The sequence below is a fragment of the Pongo abelii genome, chromosome 10 (assembly GCF_028885655.2).
Source record: "Pongo abelii isolate AG06213 chromosome 10, NHGRI_mPonAbe1-v2.0_pri, whole genome shotgun sequence".
Classification (NCBI taxonomy): Eukaryota; Metazoa; Chordata; class Mammalia; order Primates; family Hominidae; genus Pongo; species Pongo abelii.
This window is the reverse complement of record NC_071995.2, coordinates 66,205,137-66,221,683: the sequence shown is the minus strand read 5'-3', so window position 1 is coordinate 66,221,683 and position 16,547 is coordinate 66,205,137. Positions and strand designations below refer to the sequence as shown.

General features: G+C 36.0%; 1 protein-coding gene and 1 long non-coding RNA gene across 4 annotated transcripts in view; one reads left to right on the top strand and one right to left on the bottom strand.

The window, feature by feature from the left end:
• LOC129049409 (uncharacterized) overlaps window positions 1-16,547 on the bottom strand; it is a 47,843-nt gene that overhangs the window by 10,139 nt on the left and 21,157 nt on the right. For 2 of the 3 annotated variants that reach the window (XR_008512458.1, XR_008512459.1), the window contains one exon: window positions 4,328-4,597. The exons of the other annotated variant lie outside the window; for it this stretch is intronic. This is a non-coding gene — a long non-coding RNA (uncharacterized LOC129049409). Of the gene's footprint in view, window positions 1-4,327; window positions 4,598-16,547 lie in introns of those variants that run through there. 3 annotated transcript variants of the gene reach the window in all.
• Window positions 1-16,547, top strand: part of IL26 (interleukin 26) — a 30,707-nt gene that overhangs the window by 974 nt on the left and 13,186 nt on the right. The window lies entirely within an intron of this gene.

Here is a 16,547-nt window from a genome sequence, read left to right as displayed (position 1 = left end):
CCATTTAATATTTCTTGAGTACCAACTTTGTGCCAAACACTATTCTAAGTCTCTCTCTCTCTCCTTTCCTCCCTCCCTCTCTCCCTTCTTCTCTCCCTCCTTCCCTCCCTCCCTCCCTTCCTTCCCTCTCCCTCCCTCTCTCCTTTCTCTTCCTCCACCCTCCCTCCCTCTCTCCTTTCTCTTCCTCCACCCTCCCTCCCTCTCTCTTTTCCTTCCTTCCTTCTTTACTTCCTTTTCTTTCTTTCTCTCTCTCCTTCCTTCCTTCTTTCCCATAATAATAATAACTAACTGATGCCCCTTTTCTTATTTACTTATCTTTTTTAAAAAATAGTTGTGCCCCTTTTAAGGCATAATCTCAGTAAAAAACGTAAAAAGGGATAGACATGCCTTCTTTGGTACCTAAATTATTTGATGCCTCAGTATGGTCACTGTCATAGCAAGCAGTGGAGAATTAATTAAGAAGGTAAAAGTGATCACATTTCTATGAAAACTTCCACAGTAATAAAGACCACTGCAGAAAACAAAACAAAACAAAACAAAACAAAACAAAAACACTGAGCCAGAATCTGTGCAATGTTAGTTGAGTTGCCTCTGTGGGGAATACTGAAGCTTTTCTGTGCCCTTGGCTGGGGTCCAAGTATGCTTTCTCCAGCCTCCTGCAGTTGTAGCTTGCAGATGGTACAAAGGTTGGGTGGGGAGCCTTATTGCAATCCTTGGGAAGCCAGTTGGAAAGGAGCTCTCCGTCCTGGGCATCATGATCACTGAGACTTAAACACTGGGCCATTAGAGGGGGGTGTTTATTTTTTAAGAGTTAAGATATCTTTTTCTTGTGGTCAACTAAAGTGCTCCATAACCCAAATTTCAGCCCAGAGTACATGAGGCATTTTATGAGTGTGAGTAGATCAGCTAGGTTAAAAAGAAAAAAACAAGCAAAAAAAAAAAAAAAACCCAACAAATTTAAGTTCTCTATTTCTTTGGTTAGTTTGTGTTTGTTATATCCTTACTTAGGTTTGGATTGCATGGTTTTTCATAAACTCTCATATTTTATTAAAGTTACAACACTGATAAAAAGAAATTACAAACTGATACCTCTTTGCAAAACACACGGAGAATTCTCTGGGCCAGTCTCGGTGCCTGAAATTTTGTTCTATGCTTAACCTATAAGACTACCTTATGAAGAAAGTACATATGTAACTATAAACAGTCTCTTAAATTTAAGTTGCATTGTTAAATCCTTGCCTGATACAGTACAGGGTGTCTGGTTCCCCAGAACCCCCAAATCCATGTCAGGTTTTCACTACTAATTTGGTTTTGTCGACCCAAATAGCTAGAGAACTCATAGCGACAGTTATAACCTAAAACGAACAATATTCTAAATGAAAAGCTTAGGAAATCTAGATATGTCTAGGAACTCTGGTTTTTCTTGGTTTGTTTCTGGGGAAGTTTTCCTAAAGTGGGTAGGACAGTGTGGCGCCGCTCTGGTTGGTTGTTGCTGCTTACCAAAGGGTCTGGCTCCCTCTTGTGGCCAAATACGAACACATCATCTCATCAGTCTCGCCAGGCAACACGTAACTCCGCGCTTTCCTTCTTCCCTCCTCCCACCTCAAGCCCATCAGTGTGAGCATCAGTTGTCTTACAAGCTGTGAAGTTTATGCCCTGGGGTAAAGCAAGCTCCCCTGTGAAACATAAAGCGGCAGGACTGGCCTGAGCGTTAGAAAGACTGCAGACATTGATTTAGGGAAAAAGGTAACTAGCCTGGTGTCTAATCTTTCAGCCAAACATAATTTTATATTTCTGGCAACACAAGCTGGTATTTGTCTGTTTAATACAAATTAACTGAGCATCTACTATATGAAGCTCTGAATTAGTGGTTGGGAGAGGGCTTAGCAGACAGAAGTTATAAAACATGAAGTAAACAACATTAATTTAAATATGATATTTTCTTAATAAAAGTGGACACTAAATGTAATCAATGTATAAATGGTCAACCTATTGAAACTAATTATACTTGCTGTATTTCCCCTGAATTCCGTACTATTGTGGTTGTTGTGGGAAAAATAAATAAAACAAAGCTCTGGGGATTCAGGGCAGCAGTGATCAAGTCACAAGTAGTCAAGTCCCTTCTTGAAAGGGGGGACTGTGAGAGGGGGCCTTCCGTTCTGCAGGCTCTGAGCTTTAGAAAGCTTTCTGCAGAAACTTGACATATTTTAAAACTGATCCAAGGCTTCTTCCACGATTGGGAGACAGGAGGAAATGGTCCATTCTGTTTTCTGGACTTGGTACTCTGGGATAATGCTTAGGTTAGTATGATGCTACAGGCTAAATAGGATTTTGAGGGGTTGATTGGGCAATGAATGCTGGTAGCTGGTTGATTGGTAGTGCTGCTGCAGAGTTAAATGCTGTCTGTGTTCTGAACAGCTGATTTACGCAGAATTTTGGCACACAGCCTACTTGCTTAATGTGTGCACTTAATATTTGAAATTACGCCAACAATAAAACATTGGTTTGTGTTCTTCTGAAAGTTTCCCCTGCCCCCAACCTTGGAAATAATTTTTAAAAAGCAAAACATATGATATCAATTGCTTTAAATCATTTGAAAAATCCAATAATTATGTATTTTGTATCTTAATACATTAAAGGTAATAGTAAGGATTACTACAGCTCTTTATAAATTGTTAGCTTGTGCATGGGATTTTTAAATGCTCTTATCAGTGTACCTGTTTTATTTCTGTAGACAATTTTTAATGGATACCAGAGTTATTAAAAGATGCTTACTCTGCTAAAGTTGCAAAGACATTTTAATTTGTGATGGTAACTTTTTTTCAGATAATTATATTTTACCAAATAGGGTATGACTCTGGTTGGATTTGTTGATTACATGCTGAATTAGGTGAAAATTTTCACATATCAAGAGCAAAGTACTAAATTATTCCTTTAAAATTTACAGTAGCCTTCCCTGGTAGGTTTAATAGGAGTATTTGGGTTGGGGAAATATTGCAATTCCAATGATGGAATGCTTATGTACTATATTACCAAATCTCATTACCTTGGAATATAACCTGGATTGTATTTGAGTTATCCTTGGTGGATGTTGTTTTGTATCACCAGAAAGAAAAACTTAAAGATGAACTCTGGTATAACCCGGAATTAGATACTGGATCACATGTTGTCAGCTAGAGATGATCAATATCTATTTCGCTTGCAGTTCATTTGCATGGAACTTTATGATTACTGGCTGCAGATAACAGTACAACTCTTTTGACATTCATATCACCAGCCCACTATTGAACATTTCTAGGTTTTAGATAGTTCAAAATTCAGACATAAAAATAAAATGCTCATGGTGAGCAACTGGTCTTATCCACCTCCTTTCCATTTATTCTTTTTTATTCCTGTTCGTAGGCAACATTGTGTCACTCATTACTATTTGATAAAAGTGATGAAATAAGTAACTGCCACATTTTGAGGGTATGGATTTGCACTTGATGGATATTCGTCAAATGGCTGACACCATGTGCTTTCCTTCCTTTTCCTTCCTTCATTCCTTTCTTTTTCCTCCCACCCCATTCCTCCTTTCCTTTAATATACTTAAAAAACTGTCCATGTGCCTGCTCCAGAACAATTGCCAAATGATGAATTTGTCAATGACCATGTTGTTGAATTAGTTTTTTCTTTTATTTATTTAGTTTTAGTTGACTGGCTTTGTTTTGTCTTCATGAGAAAGAGGCTTTCGTGTTGAGGACTGTTGTGTTTGTTTCTGTTCCTAATTCCTACTTTTGGAAATAAAGATCAAGTAGCAGGGAGAGGGGAGACTTGAGGGCATAAAAATCATAAGATCGGAATATTTTTGGGCATGCAGAATTCTTATGACTATATTTAACATTAATATATTTGTATACAAGGGAGAATATATAAGAATTTGGCCAGGTATGGTAGCTTATGCCTAATAATCCCAGCACTTTGGGAGGCTGAGATGGGTGGATCACCTGAGGTCAGGAGCTTGAGACCAACCTGACCAACATGGCAAAATCCCATCTCAAGAAAAAATACAAAAATTAGCTGGGTGCAGTGGCACGTGCCTGTAGTCCCAGCTACTCGGGAGGCTGAGACAGGAGAATCTCTTGAACCCAGGAGGTGGAGGTTGCAGTGAGCCAAGATCAGTGAGCCAAGATCACACCACTGCACTCCAACCTGGATGACAGAGCAAGACTCCGTCTCAAGAAAAAAAAAAAATTCTCCATAGTCCAGAGCACATTTGAGTATATGTACCAATTTTGGTGTTAGAGGGATGCTAACTGCTAACTGTAAGAAGTACTCCTCCAATTTTGGTGGCTTCACATTTTAAAACTTTATTTCTCACCAACTTAAAAGTCTGGGTTTTTTAGATGGTGACGCATTTCTCCACATTATGAATCAAGGGTCCAGACTCGTTCCATACTGCAGCTCTGTCATCTCCTAAGCCTTCCGCATTGGGTCAGTGGAAGAGGGATGAGACTAGTAAGAAGACGTGTCAGCTTCTTAGAGGTCTTGTTCCCCAAATCACACATTCACTCTGTTCACATTCCATTGCAAGAACTCATCACATGGCCACAAGTAACTGCAAGGAATCATGGGAAATGTAGTTTACCTTATGGCTCAGAAGAGAGAAAATAAATTTTGGCCTACAGCTAGCAGTCCTGCCATAAATATTTAAGAATTCTTTAATAATATATTATTTATGACCAGGGCCACTCTTAGCTTATAAAGTACCTTTGCACAAAGCAGAAAAAGGGATATAGCCTTGCAGGAGCAAGGTACAATGAATACAGCACTCTTAAGTGGGGTATTCATGTGTGAGGCATGCCTTGCTCAATGGTACAGGATGATTCTGCTTATAACTAGTCAATGAATGATTTCTTCTTATGAATACATTCTTCTCATGAATAAGAAGGGAATTCAGACAAAGGAAAACTGAACTTACCCTACAATGGTATTATAAAGACAAAATAAAAATTGAAATAACTAAAAGTAATGGATTAAAAGAAGTACATTTTGTAAATTGGTTGGGTAGTGTATTAGTCAGGGTTCTCTAGAAGGACAGAACTAATAGGGTAGATGTATATATAAAGGGGAGTTTATTAAGGAGTATTGACTTACACAATCACAATGTAAGGTCTCATAATAGGCCATCTGCAAGCTGAGGAGCAAGGAAGCCAGTCCAAGTCCCAAAGCTGAAGAACTTGGAGTCTGATGTTCAAGGGCAGAAAGCATCCAGTATGGGAGAAAGATGTAGGCTGGAAGGCTAACTCAGTCTAGTCTTTTCACGTTCTCCTCCCTGTTTTTATTCTGGCCGCACTGGCAGCTGATTAGATGGTGCCCACCCAGATTGAGGGTGGATCTGCCTTTCCCAGTCCACTGAGTCAAATGTTAATCTCCTTTGGCAGCACCCTCACAGACACACCCAGAAACAATACTTTGCATCATTTCAATCCAATCAAGTTGACTCTCAATATTAACTATCACAGGAAGTGAACTGACTTTTGGCAAACTGTCTTACAGCAGTTTGGCCTAATTCTATATTTGCTGGCCACTGTGCTAGGTGCTGGGGTAAAAAAGGCAAGCGTGATTTGGTCCAGGCTCTCCAAACTCTTTTTGGATGGGAAAAGTAAACAAAAAATTCATTGAATCGTAAAATGCAAAATGTGTGAGTGCTTAAAGTTTTCTGTTTGAAGAAATCACTGTGGAAGCCCAAAGGAAGAAGTAGTTAATTCTATCTGCTGCAGGGATAGGAGTACATGTGGGGGGAAACTCAAAAGAGTGTTATTAAAGGAGGTGATGCTTGAGCTTAATTTCCAGGGTAATGGCAGGGGAAGAAGCCTGAATAAAGGTTTGGTGGTATAAAACAACATGCCATATTCAGGAAGCTGCAAGTAATTGAGTATGGATGTAAAGGGGCTTGTGGACCGTTAAGAGAAGGTAGGCTGGTCAGATTTAGGGGATATTAGTAAGGTCAGGTAAAGGAGGGCCTGGTGAGACTGGCTAAGGAGTTTGAATTTTATCCTGAGGATAATGGAAAGCCATTGAAAGGCATGGCATGATCAAATACATGATATTTTAGAAAGAACTCTCTGGTGACCGTATAGGGATGTAAGTAGAGGTGAGGCTCAAGACAGAGGAAACCGTGAGATGAGACTTGCAATAATGTGCCGAAGTGGTGGCACACCAATGTCATAGGCAAGAGTGAGGAGAGCCTGAGGGAGAGAGGAGAGCCCAAGATGACCCCAAGATTTCTACCTGGGGGCCGGCTGTGTGGGTGCTGGTGCCATTCAGTGAGAACACAGTAGAAAGCTTGCAGGAGGGTTAACAGGCCTGCTAAAAGTTTGAGGAGTCCCATGCAAAAGTGTAGTTACAACAGTAGCATGTAGCTCTTTGTATATATTTTGTGTATATTTAAAATGTACTGATGTATCTATTTATAGATTTATTGAGGTATAATTGACATACAATTTTTTTTTTTTTTTTGAGACGGAGTCTCTGTCACCCAAGCTGGAGTGCAGTGGCACCACCTTGGCTCACTGTGACCTCTACCTCCCGGGTTCAAATGGTTCTCATGCCTCAGCCTTCTGAGTAGCTGGGACTACAGGCGGGTACCACCACACTTGGCTAATTTTTGTATTTTTAGTAAAGATGAGGTTTTACCGTGTTGGCGAAGCTGGTCTCGAACTCCTGACCACAAGTGATACATCTGCCTTGGTCTCTCAAAGTGCTAGGATTACAGGCCTGAGCCACTGTGTCCAGACTTCTAATTGATGTACAATTAACTGAGCATATTTAAACTGCATAATTTGAAGGTTTTAACATATGTATACACTTGTGAAACCAACAACACAGTTAAGATAATAAACGTATCCATCACTTTAATGTAAATTATATTATTATATGTGTTATACTCTTTTTTTTTTTTTTGTTCTGGCTTCTTTCACCTAGCTGTTCTCCTATAATTATTTTGAGATTCATTCATATTTTTGCAAGTATCCATAATGTGTTTCTTTTTCATTGTCAAGTAGCCTCCCATTGTAATGATATGCCACAATTTCTTTATTCACCTATTGATGGGCATTTGCTTCCTCCTCTCCCAGCTGCTATGAATATTCATGCATAAGTCTCTGGAGAAATATTTTTATTTCTCTTGCATAAATACCTAGGAGTGGAAAGTTCTGATCATAGATTAGGTATATGTTTAACTTTGTAAGAAACTGCCAAACTGTTTCCCACAGTGGTTTTTTTATATATATATAAAATATATATATAATATATATTATATATAAAATAATCTATAATATGTATATTTATATATATAATATATATATTTATAAATATATAATATATATAATATATATATTTATATATAAAACATATTTATATATAAATATATATATAAAAATATATATTTTATTATACTTTAAGTTCTAGGGTACATGTGCACAACGTGCAGGTTTGTTATATATGTATACATGTGCCATGTTGGTGTGCTGCACCCATTAACTCATCATTTAGCATTAGGTATACTTCCTAATGCTATCCCTCCCCTCTTCCCCCACCCTACAACAGGCCCCGGTGTGTGATGTTCCCCTTCCTGTGTCCAAGGGTTCTCATTGTTCAGTTCCCACCTATGAGTGAGAACATGCGGCGTTTGGTTTTTTGTCCTTGCAATAGTTTGCTGAGAATGATGGTTTCCAGCTTCATCCATGTCCCTGCAAAGGACATGAACTCATCATTTTTTAATGGCTGCATAGTATTCCATGGTGTATATGTGCCACACTTTCTTAATCCAGTCTATCACTGATGGACATTTGGGTTGGTTCCAAGTCTTTGCTATTTTGAATAGTGCCGCAATAAACATACGTGTGCATGTGCCTTTATAGCAGCATGATTTATATTCCTTTGGGTATATATCCAGTAATGAGATGGCTGGGCCAAATGGTATTTCTAGTTCTGGATCCCTGAGGAATCGCCACACTGTCTTCCACAATGGTTGAACTAGTTTACAGTCCCACCAACAGTGTAAAAGTGTTCCTATTTCTCCACATCCTCTCCAGCACCTGTTGTTTCCTGACTTTTTAATGATCACCATTCTAACTGGTGTGAGATGATAACTCATTGTGGCTTTGATTTGCATTTCTCTGATGGCCAGTGATGATGAGCATTTTTTCATGTGTCTGTTGGCAGCATAAATGTCTTCTTTTGAGAAGTGTCTGTTCATATCCTTCACCCACTTTTTGATGGGGTTGTTTGTTTTTTCTTGTAAATTTGTTTGAGTTCATTGTAGATTCTGGATATTAGCTCTTTGTCAGATGAGTAGATTGCAAAAGTTTTCTCCCATTCTGTAGGTTGCCTGTTCACTCTGATGGTAGTTTCTTTTGCTGTGCAGAAGCTCTTTAGTTTAATTAGATCCCATTTGTCAATTTTGGCTTCTGTTGCCATTGCTTTTGATGTTTTAGACATAAAGTCCTTGCCTATGCCTATGTCCTGAATGGTATTACCTAGGTTTTCTTCTATGGTTTTTATGGTTTTAGGTCTAACATTTAAGTCTTTAATCCATCTTGAATTAATTTTTGTATAAGATGTAAGGAAGCGATCCAGTTTCAGTTTTCTACATATGACTAGCCAGTTTTCCCAGCACCATTTGTTAAATAGGGAATCCTTTCCCCATTTGTTTTTGTCAGGTTTGTCAAAGATCAGATGGTTGTAGATGTGTGATATTATTTATGAGGGCTCTGTTATGTTCCATTTGTCTATATCTCTGTTTTGGTACCGGTACCATGCTGTTTTGGTTACTGTAGGCTTGTAGTATAGTTTGAAGTCAGGTAGTGTGATGCCTCCAGCTTTTTCTTTTTGCTTAGGATTGACTTGGCAATGCGGGCTTTTTTTTTTTTGGTTGCATATGAACTTTAAAGTAGTTTTTTCCAATTCTGTGGAGAAAGTCATTGGTAGCTTGATCGGGATGGCATTGAATCTATAAATTACCTTGGGCAGTATGGCCATTTTCACAATATTGATTCTTCCTATCCATGAGCATGGAATGTTCTTCCATTTGTTTGTGTCCTCTGTTATTTTGTTGAGTAGTGGTTTTGTAGTTCTCCTTGAAGAGGTCCTTCACGTCCCTTGTAAGTTGGATTCCTAGGTATTTTATTCTCTTTGAAGTAATTGTGAATGGCAGTTCACTCATGATTTGGCTCTCTGTCTGTTATTGGTGTATAAGAATGCTTGTGATTTTTGCACATTGATTTTATATCCTGAGACTTTGCTGAAGTTGCTTATCAGCTTAAGGAGATTTTGGGCTGAGACAATGGGGTTTTCTAGATATACAATCATGTCATCTGCAAACAGGGATAATTTGACTTCCTCTTTTCCTAATTGAATACCCTTTATTTCTTTCTCCTGCCTGATTGCTCTGGCCAGAACTTCCAACACTATGTTGAATAGGAGTGGTGAGAGAGGGCATCCCTGTCTTGTGCCAGTTTTCAAAGGGAATGCTTCCAGTTTTTGCCCATTCAGTATGACATTGGCTGTGGGTTTGTCATAAATAGCTCTTATTATTTTGAGATACGTCCCATCAATACCTAATTTATTGAGAGTTTTTAGCATGAAGGCTGTTGAATTTTGTTGAAGGCCTTTTCTGCATCTATTGAGATAATCATGTGGTTTTTGTCTTTGGTTCTGTTTTTATGCTGGATTACATTTATTGATTTGCATATGTTGAACCAGCCTTGCATCCCAGGGATGAAGCCCACCCGGTGGTTTTTATCATTCTACATTTCTAGAAGTAATGTAAGAGAGTTCAAAGTGCTCATTTTTTTTTGCTCTCACTTGATAAGATCAGTGTTTAAAATGTTAGTCAGTCTATTTGAAGAGTAGTGGTATGGCACTGTGTTTTCAATCTGCATTTCCACAATAATTAATGATGTTGAGCATATTTTGATTATTTACCACACAATAGCTTCTTTGATAAAATGCCTGTTCAAATAGTGTGCCCTCCTTTTTAAAAGTGGGTTGATTGGTTTCTTATTATTGAGTTTTGAGTATGTGAGTGTGTTTTACAGTATATTCTTAATACAAGTCATTTATCAGAGATATAATTTGTAAATATTTTATCAGATATCTATGACACCTTCTTATTATCTTAGTGTCTTTTGAAGAGATTTTACATTTTATGAAGTATAATAGTTTTTTCTTTAATGGACCATGTTTTGGTGTCATATTGAAGAAATCTTTATTTAACACAAAGGTCATGAAAAAATTTTACTTTGGTTTTATTTAGAAGTTTGCTAATTTTAAATATCACATTTAGATCAATGCCTTTTTAACACATCTATTGACAGGATTGTATGATTTTTAATTTTTGGACAATTGAAACAATGAATTACATTGATTTTCAAAGTTAAACCAATCTTGCATTTCTGGGATGCACTCTACTTGGCAATAATATATTATTTCTTTCATACATCACTAGATTTAATTTGCTAAAACTTTGCTTAAAAATTTTGCATCTACATATGTTAGATGTTAGTCTACAGTTTTCTTGTAATATCTGTGTCACTTTGATACTAGCATAATCCTGGCATCATATAAGTTGAAAAGGGTTCACCTTTTCAATTTTTGGAAAGTGTTAGTATAGACTTATTTTTTTTCTTAAATGTTTGGCAAGATTTACCAGTGAAGCCATTTTTGCTTAGAGTTTTCTTTGTGGGAAGACTTTAAACTACATATTCTATTTTTTAGTAGATGCAAGGTTATTTATTTAGATTATCTGTTTCTTCTTGAATGAACCTTGGTAGTTTGTGTATTTCAATGATTTTGTTCATCTCATCAAATCTGCCAAATTTATAGCCAGATAATTTCTCATGATATTTCCTTAATATGCTTTTAATATCTGCATAGTACAGGATGATGTCACTTCCCTTATTCCAGCAGGTAATTTTTGTCTTTATTTTTTCTTTCTCATGGGTCTGGCTAAAAATTCATCAATTTTATTGATTTCTCAAAGAACCAGTTTTAGTTTCATGGATTTTTCTTTATTACTTTTCTGTTTTTATTTCAGTGATTTCTATTCTGAATATTATTATTCATTTTCTTCTATTAAATTTATATTTAGTCTGCTCCTTCTAGTTTAAGATAGAAACTTGGGTCATTAACTTGAAATTTTTTTTTCTTTAGTTGGAAGCTGACATTATTAATCTGTGATTTCCTAACTTTTTATTATAGGAGTTTAGAACTATAAATTTCCCTCTAAGTACTTCTTTAGTTACATTTCACAATCTTTGCTATGTTGTGCTTTCAAGTTTATTTGCTTTAAATTACTTGCTAGTTTGCCTTTTGATTTTTTCTTTTATATATGGGTTACTTAGAAGAGTGTTATTCAGTTTTCATATGTGGGAATTTTTCTAGATACTTTTCTAATTTTGATTTCTAATTTTGTAGCATTTTGGCCAGACACCATACTTTGTATGACTTGAATCCCTTTATATTTGCTGATCCATGTTTCATAACCCAGAATTTGGTCTATTTTGGTAAATGTTCTATGTATATTTGAAAAGAATATGTATTCTGCCATTGTTGGGCTGAGTATTTTATATGTTTCAATTAGATTTAGTTGTGACAGCTTTTTACTTTTTCTCTCTCTTTATTAACTTTTTTCTACTTATTTTATCAATTATTGATATCTCTGACATTAATTGCGAACTTCTCTTTCTTCTTGAAGTTCTATCAGCTTTTGCCTCATGTATTTTGAAGTTCTGTTATTAGGTACAGAAATGTTTATGATTGTTATATTGTCTTGATGAATTGACACATGTATCATTATAAAATTACCCTTATTGTCCCTAATAATATTCTTTGTCCTGAAATCCACTTCCTTTTTGATGCTAATAGAATCACTCCAGCTTTCTTTTGATTAATGTTAGTGTGCTATGTCTTTTTCCATCCTTTTACTCATAACATATTCGTGTCTTTTATTTTTCTCATTATTACTTGTTTTAAGCAATTATGATGTGAATTGATGTAGTTTTCTTCATGCTTCTTGTGCTTGGAGTTGATTGGGAATCTTGTATTTGTGAGTATATAGTTTTCATCAAATTTGAAATTGTTCAGCATTATTTATTCCAAAACTTTTTTCTGTATCTCCTTCTGTCTCTTCTCCTCTTGGAATGCTAATTACACATATATTAGCCTATTTGTAATTGTCCTACAGCTCACTGAGTCTGTGGGTTGTTTTTTCCCAGTTTTTTTCTGTGTTTCATTGTGAATAGTTTCTATTGCTACATCTTCAAGATCACTAATCGTTTCTTTTGTAGTGCCTATCTGTTAGTCCCATTCAGAATATTTTTCACCTCATACATTGTAGTTTTTATCTCTATATGTTTGAATTGAGTCTTTTTAATGTTTTCCATTGCTCTATTGGACATGATCAGTCTTTCTCTAACTTCTAGAACATATGGAATAGAGTTATAGCAACTTTTAAAATATCCTTATCGATTAATTGTAACATTTGTGTCCATTCTGAGTTGGTTTCAATTGATGGATTTTTCCCCCCATTATGGGTCATATTTTACAGCATCTTTGCATGGCTGGTAATTTTGATCAAATGTCAAATATTATGAATTTTACCTTGTTGGATCCTAGACATTTTTATATTTCTGTAAATATTCTTGAGTTTTCTTCTGGGACACAGTTAAATTACTTGCAAACCTTTGATCTTTTCAGGTCTTGTTTTTTAAGCTTTGTTAGGCAGGACCAAAGTATTGTTTAGTCTAGTGCTAATTTTGCCACTCATTGAAGCAACACATTTCTGTAAACTCTACCATATTTCCTATGATTTCGCTTTCCTTTCTTCTTTTCCTTTTCCTCTTCCTCCTTTTTGAAATTTATTTGTTCAGGACATTCGGCCATTTGTCTTACAGAGTTTCTCATAGTCTGTATTTTCTGACTGCATTTTCATAGTGTCATTTAATACATTCTCCTCTTTATTTACCACACATTAACAATTATACAGAGAGACTTGATCAGATTTAGCTTGATGTTTTAGCTAGAACACTTTATAGGTAGCATTGTCTGCTTTTACTGGGTCACATGATGTATATCTTTATTTTTACGATGATAACAACCACTGACAATTATTGTCTAGATCTGTTAATTCATAAGGCACTACAAAATAATAATTTTTAAATTCTATTTTATCTTCTTTACTCATAAGCTGGGATAACTCAATAAATAGAATTTACTCCTATTTGGATGTTCTGAGGAACTTTTCATATAAGAAAGCCAGGTTAAATACTTAATTATCTTCCTTTATTTGCTAGCTTTCAACATAAGGGGTTGGTTTTCTGATTTTCTCCCATAATGACCAATGAATTATTAATTTTGTTGTCATTTTCTCTGTTTCATTATTAACTCATGAAATTATTTCTTATTTTTGTGAAACTTATCTGATTTTTCTAAGGTACCTGCCTTTTGGGCTTCCTTGCAAGTCCGTTTTCTTGAGCCACTCTTAAGATAAAACACCATGACAAATTATCATGATAGACTCTAAGGACTGGAATTCCCAGTACCACTATATTTGGACATCCTCTCATTGCTTCTAGTAACATTCTAAGCATTTTGCAGCACCTACTAAAATATATTTTCCAATTAGTTTGATTTGGGTAAGTCAGATAGTATAATTGTTCAAAAAATAAATTATGTGTAATGTAAAGTTCTTTATGTTTATACTCTTTTCTAGCCATAATATTTGGAAAATTGTTTATGTAAGAAGACATTTTAGAGATTCTTATAGAACTCAAATACTCTCAGACTTGAAAGAGAATTTAGCAGTCACCTTATTGGATTCATAAAATAATTTACCTAATTGCTAGTTATCAAAATAGAAATGAAAATAATTGCTGTTAGTTTTTAAGATTTCCTCATCTACTTTAATTAACATTTTGAGAGCCTGAACAGTAATTGGTATTTAGAGAGACACATTTCTTCATGTCGGTTGCATGTAATTAATTTTAAAGTCTGGCAAAAATTGGCAAACAGAATATTGTGTTTCCATTTTTTGTAGGCTGTTTAATAAGTAACTTGTATCATCAATTGCAACTAGATTATCAACTTGTAAAACATTACCAATTATTCATCCCTGTAATTTAAAATTGTAAAAACTGCAATTGGTTGAACTGATAAAGCAAGAGTGAGACCAATCCTGTCTTATTCTTTCATCAACTGCAAAGTCTAAAATCTGTGTCTTCAATAACAGTAGCCTCATCTTAAGGTCTTTGGGAGAATTAAGTACCTAGCATGTAGTAGTTCTGCAAAATTGTTAGTGCTTCCCTTATTGCTTTTCATGCACAGAACATTAATTTTTATTCCAATTACATTTTCTCAACAATTTACAAAGGAGTGGTTCTCTTAAGTAATCAAATACTTTTTTAGTGCTTAATATTAGTATCATATTGTATAATGCGTATAATTTATAGTAGTAGCTTATTTATTTTTTATGAGATGGAGTCTTGCTGTGTTGTCAGGCTGGAGTGCAGTGGTGCAATCTTGGCTCACTGCAACCTCCACCTCCTGGGTTCAAGCAATTCCCCTGCCTCAGCCTCCTGTGTAGTTGGGACTACAGGCGTGTGCCACCATGCCTGGCTAATTTTTTGTATTTTAGTAGAGACGAGGTTTCACCATGTTGGCCAGGATGGTCTCGTTCTTCTGACCTTGTGATCCATCCACCTCAGCCTCCCAAAGTGCTGGGATTACAGGCGTGAGCCACCATGCCCGGCCAGCAGTAGTTTAATTTAAAGATAAATAGGCTGAGCATGGTGGCTCATGCCTGTAATCCCAGCACTTTGGGAGGCCGAGGTGGGCAGATCAGTTGAGGCCAGAAGTTTGAGACCAGCCTGGCCAACATAGTGAAACCCTGTCTCTACTAAAAATAAAAATAAAAATAAAAAGTTATCTGGATGTGGGGTACATGCCTATAATCCCAGCTACTCAGGAGGCTGAGGCACAAGAATTACTTGAACCCAGGAGGCTGAGATTGCAGTGTGCCAAGATTGCACCACTGCTTTCCAGCCTCAGCAACAGAGGGAGATTCTGTCTCAAGAAAAAAAGATAAATAAATTATGAGTAATTGGTTTTAATTTTGGTAAAGGTATTTTCTCATTATGTTATTGAATTATTTTGCTGACAAATTCATTTCCTGGTTAATGATATATAATTTCTCTGTCAAAATTGTGAGGCATGAAAAATGATGGAGAAAAAGCAAGCTGGCTTCACTATCCCTTCTTCTGCATCCTGAAAACCAAAAACAAACACACAGCACTGTGGTTATCACCAGCAATATCCCAGAATGCTAATATATGAGGATAAGGCAGTTCCTGAGGCCTCAGAGAAGTGAAAAAATTTCGGGTAGATAGTAACAGAATTGGAATTTTACATCCACAATGCCCCTCCCCCAATCTGCCAGGCACCAAGCATAGGGAAAATTTTCTCTCAACTCACAGTTACTACACTGGAAAACATGGGATTGAGGTGGACAATCAGCTTCCCCATCATCTTGAGTTCCTGGGTAGAATACCTATACCTGCCTCAACAAAAAGTCAAAATGTGTGTGTGTTGGGGGATGGAGTTAAAGTATAGTATTGAAAAGTTTTTCCTTGGTGTGTTTCTAGTCCCTTTTTATTTTGATCAAATATAAGTTGTCATCTGTTTGAAATAACTTGTTATATTTATAAGAGGTTTTTTGTAAGCCTCGTGATAACCACAAAGCAAAAACTATAATAAATGCACTAAAAATTAAGAGCAACAAAATAAAACATACTGCCAAAGAAAATAACCACAGAAGAAGACAGTAGAAAGGAAAAGAGGAGTTAAAAAAAACAAAATGAAACAAAAAAAACCCCATAAAACAAGTAACATAATGTCAGTAGTAAGTTTTTACCTATCAATGATAACATTGAATGTAAGTGGACTAAATTTTCTAATTAAATGACAGAGTGGCTGAATGGATAAAGAAACAAGACCAAACAATATGCCGCCTATAAGAAACTTGCTTCACCTATAAAGGCTCACATAGATTGTAAGTTAAGGAATGGATAAAAGATATTCCACGCAAATGGAAACCAAAAAAAGAGCAGGACTAGCTATCATTTTATCAGATAGACTACAAGCCAAAGTCCGTGAAAAGAGGATAGAAAGTCACTATATAATGATAAAGAGGTTAATTCAGCTAGAGGATATAACAATTATAAATATCTATGCATGCAACATAAGAGCACCCAAGTATATAAAGCAAGCATTAATAGATCTAAAGGGAGAGCTAGACTGCAATACAATAATAGCAGAGGACTTCAACACTCCACTCTTAGTGGACAGATCATTTAGACAGAAAAAGTTAAACTACACATTAAACCAAATGGGCTTATATGACATTCACAGAATAATTCACCCAACTGCTACAGAATACACATTCTTTTCATCAGCACATGGAACATTCTCCAGAAAGACCATATTTTAGGCTACCAAACAAGTGTCAG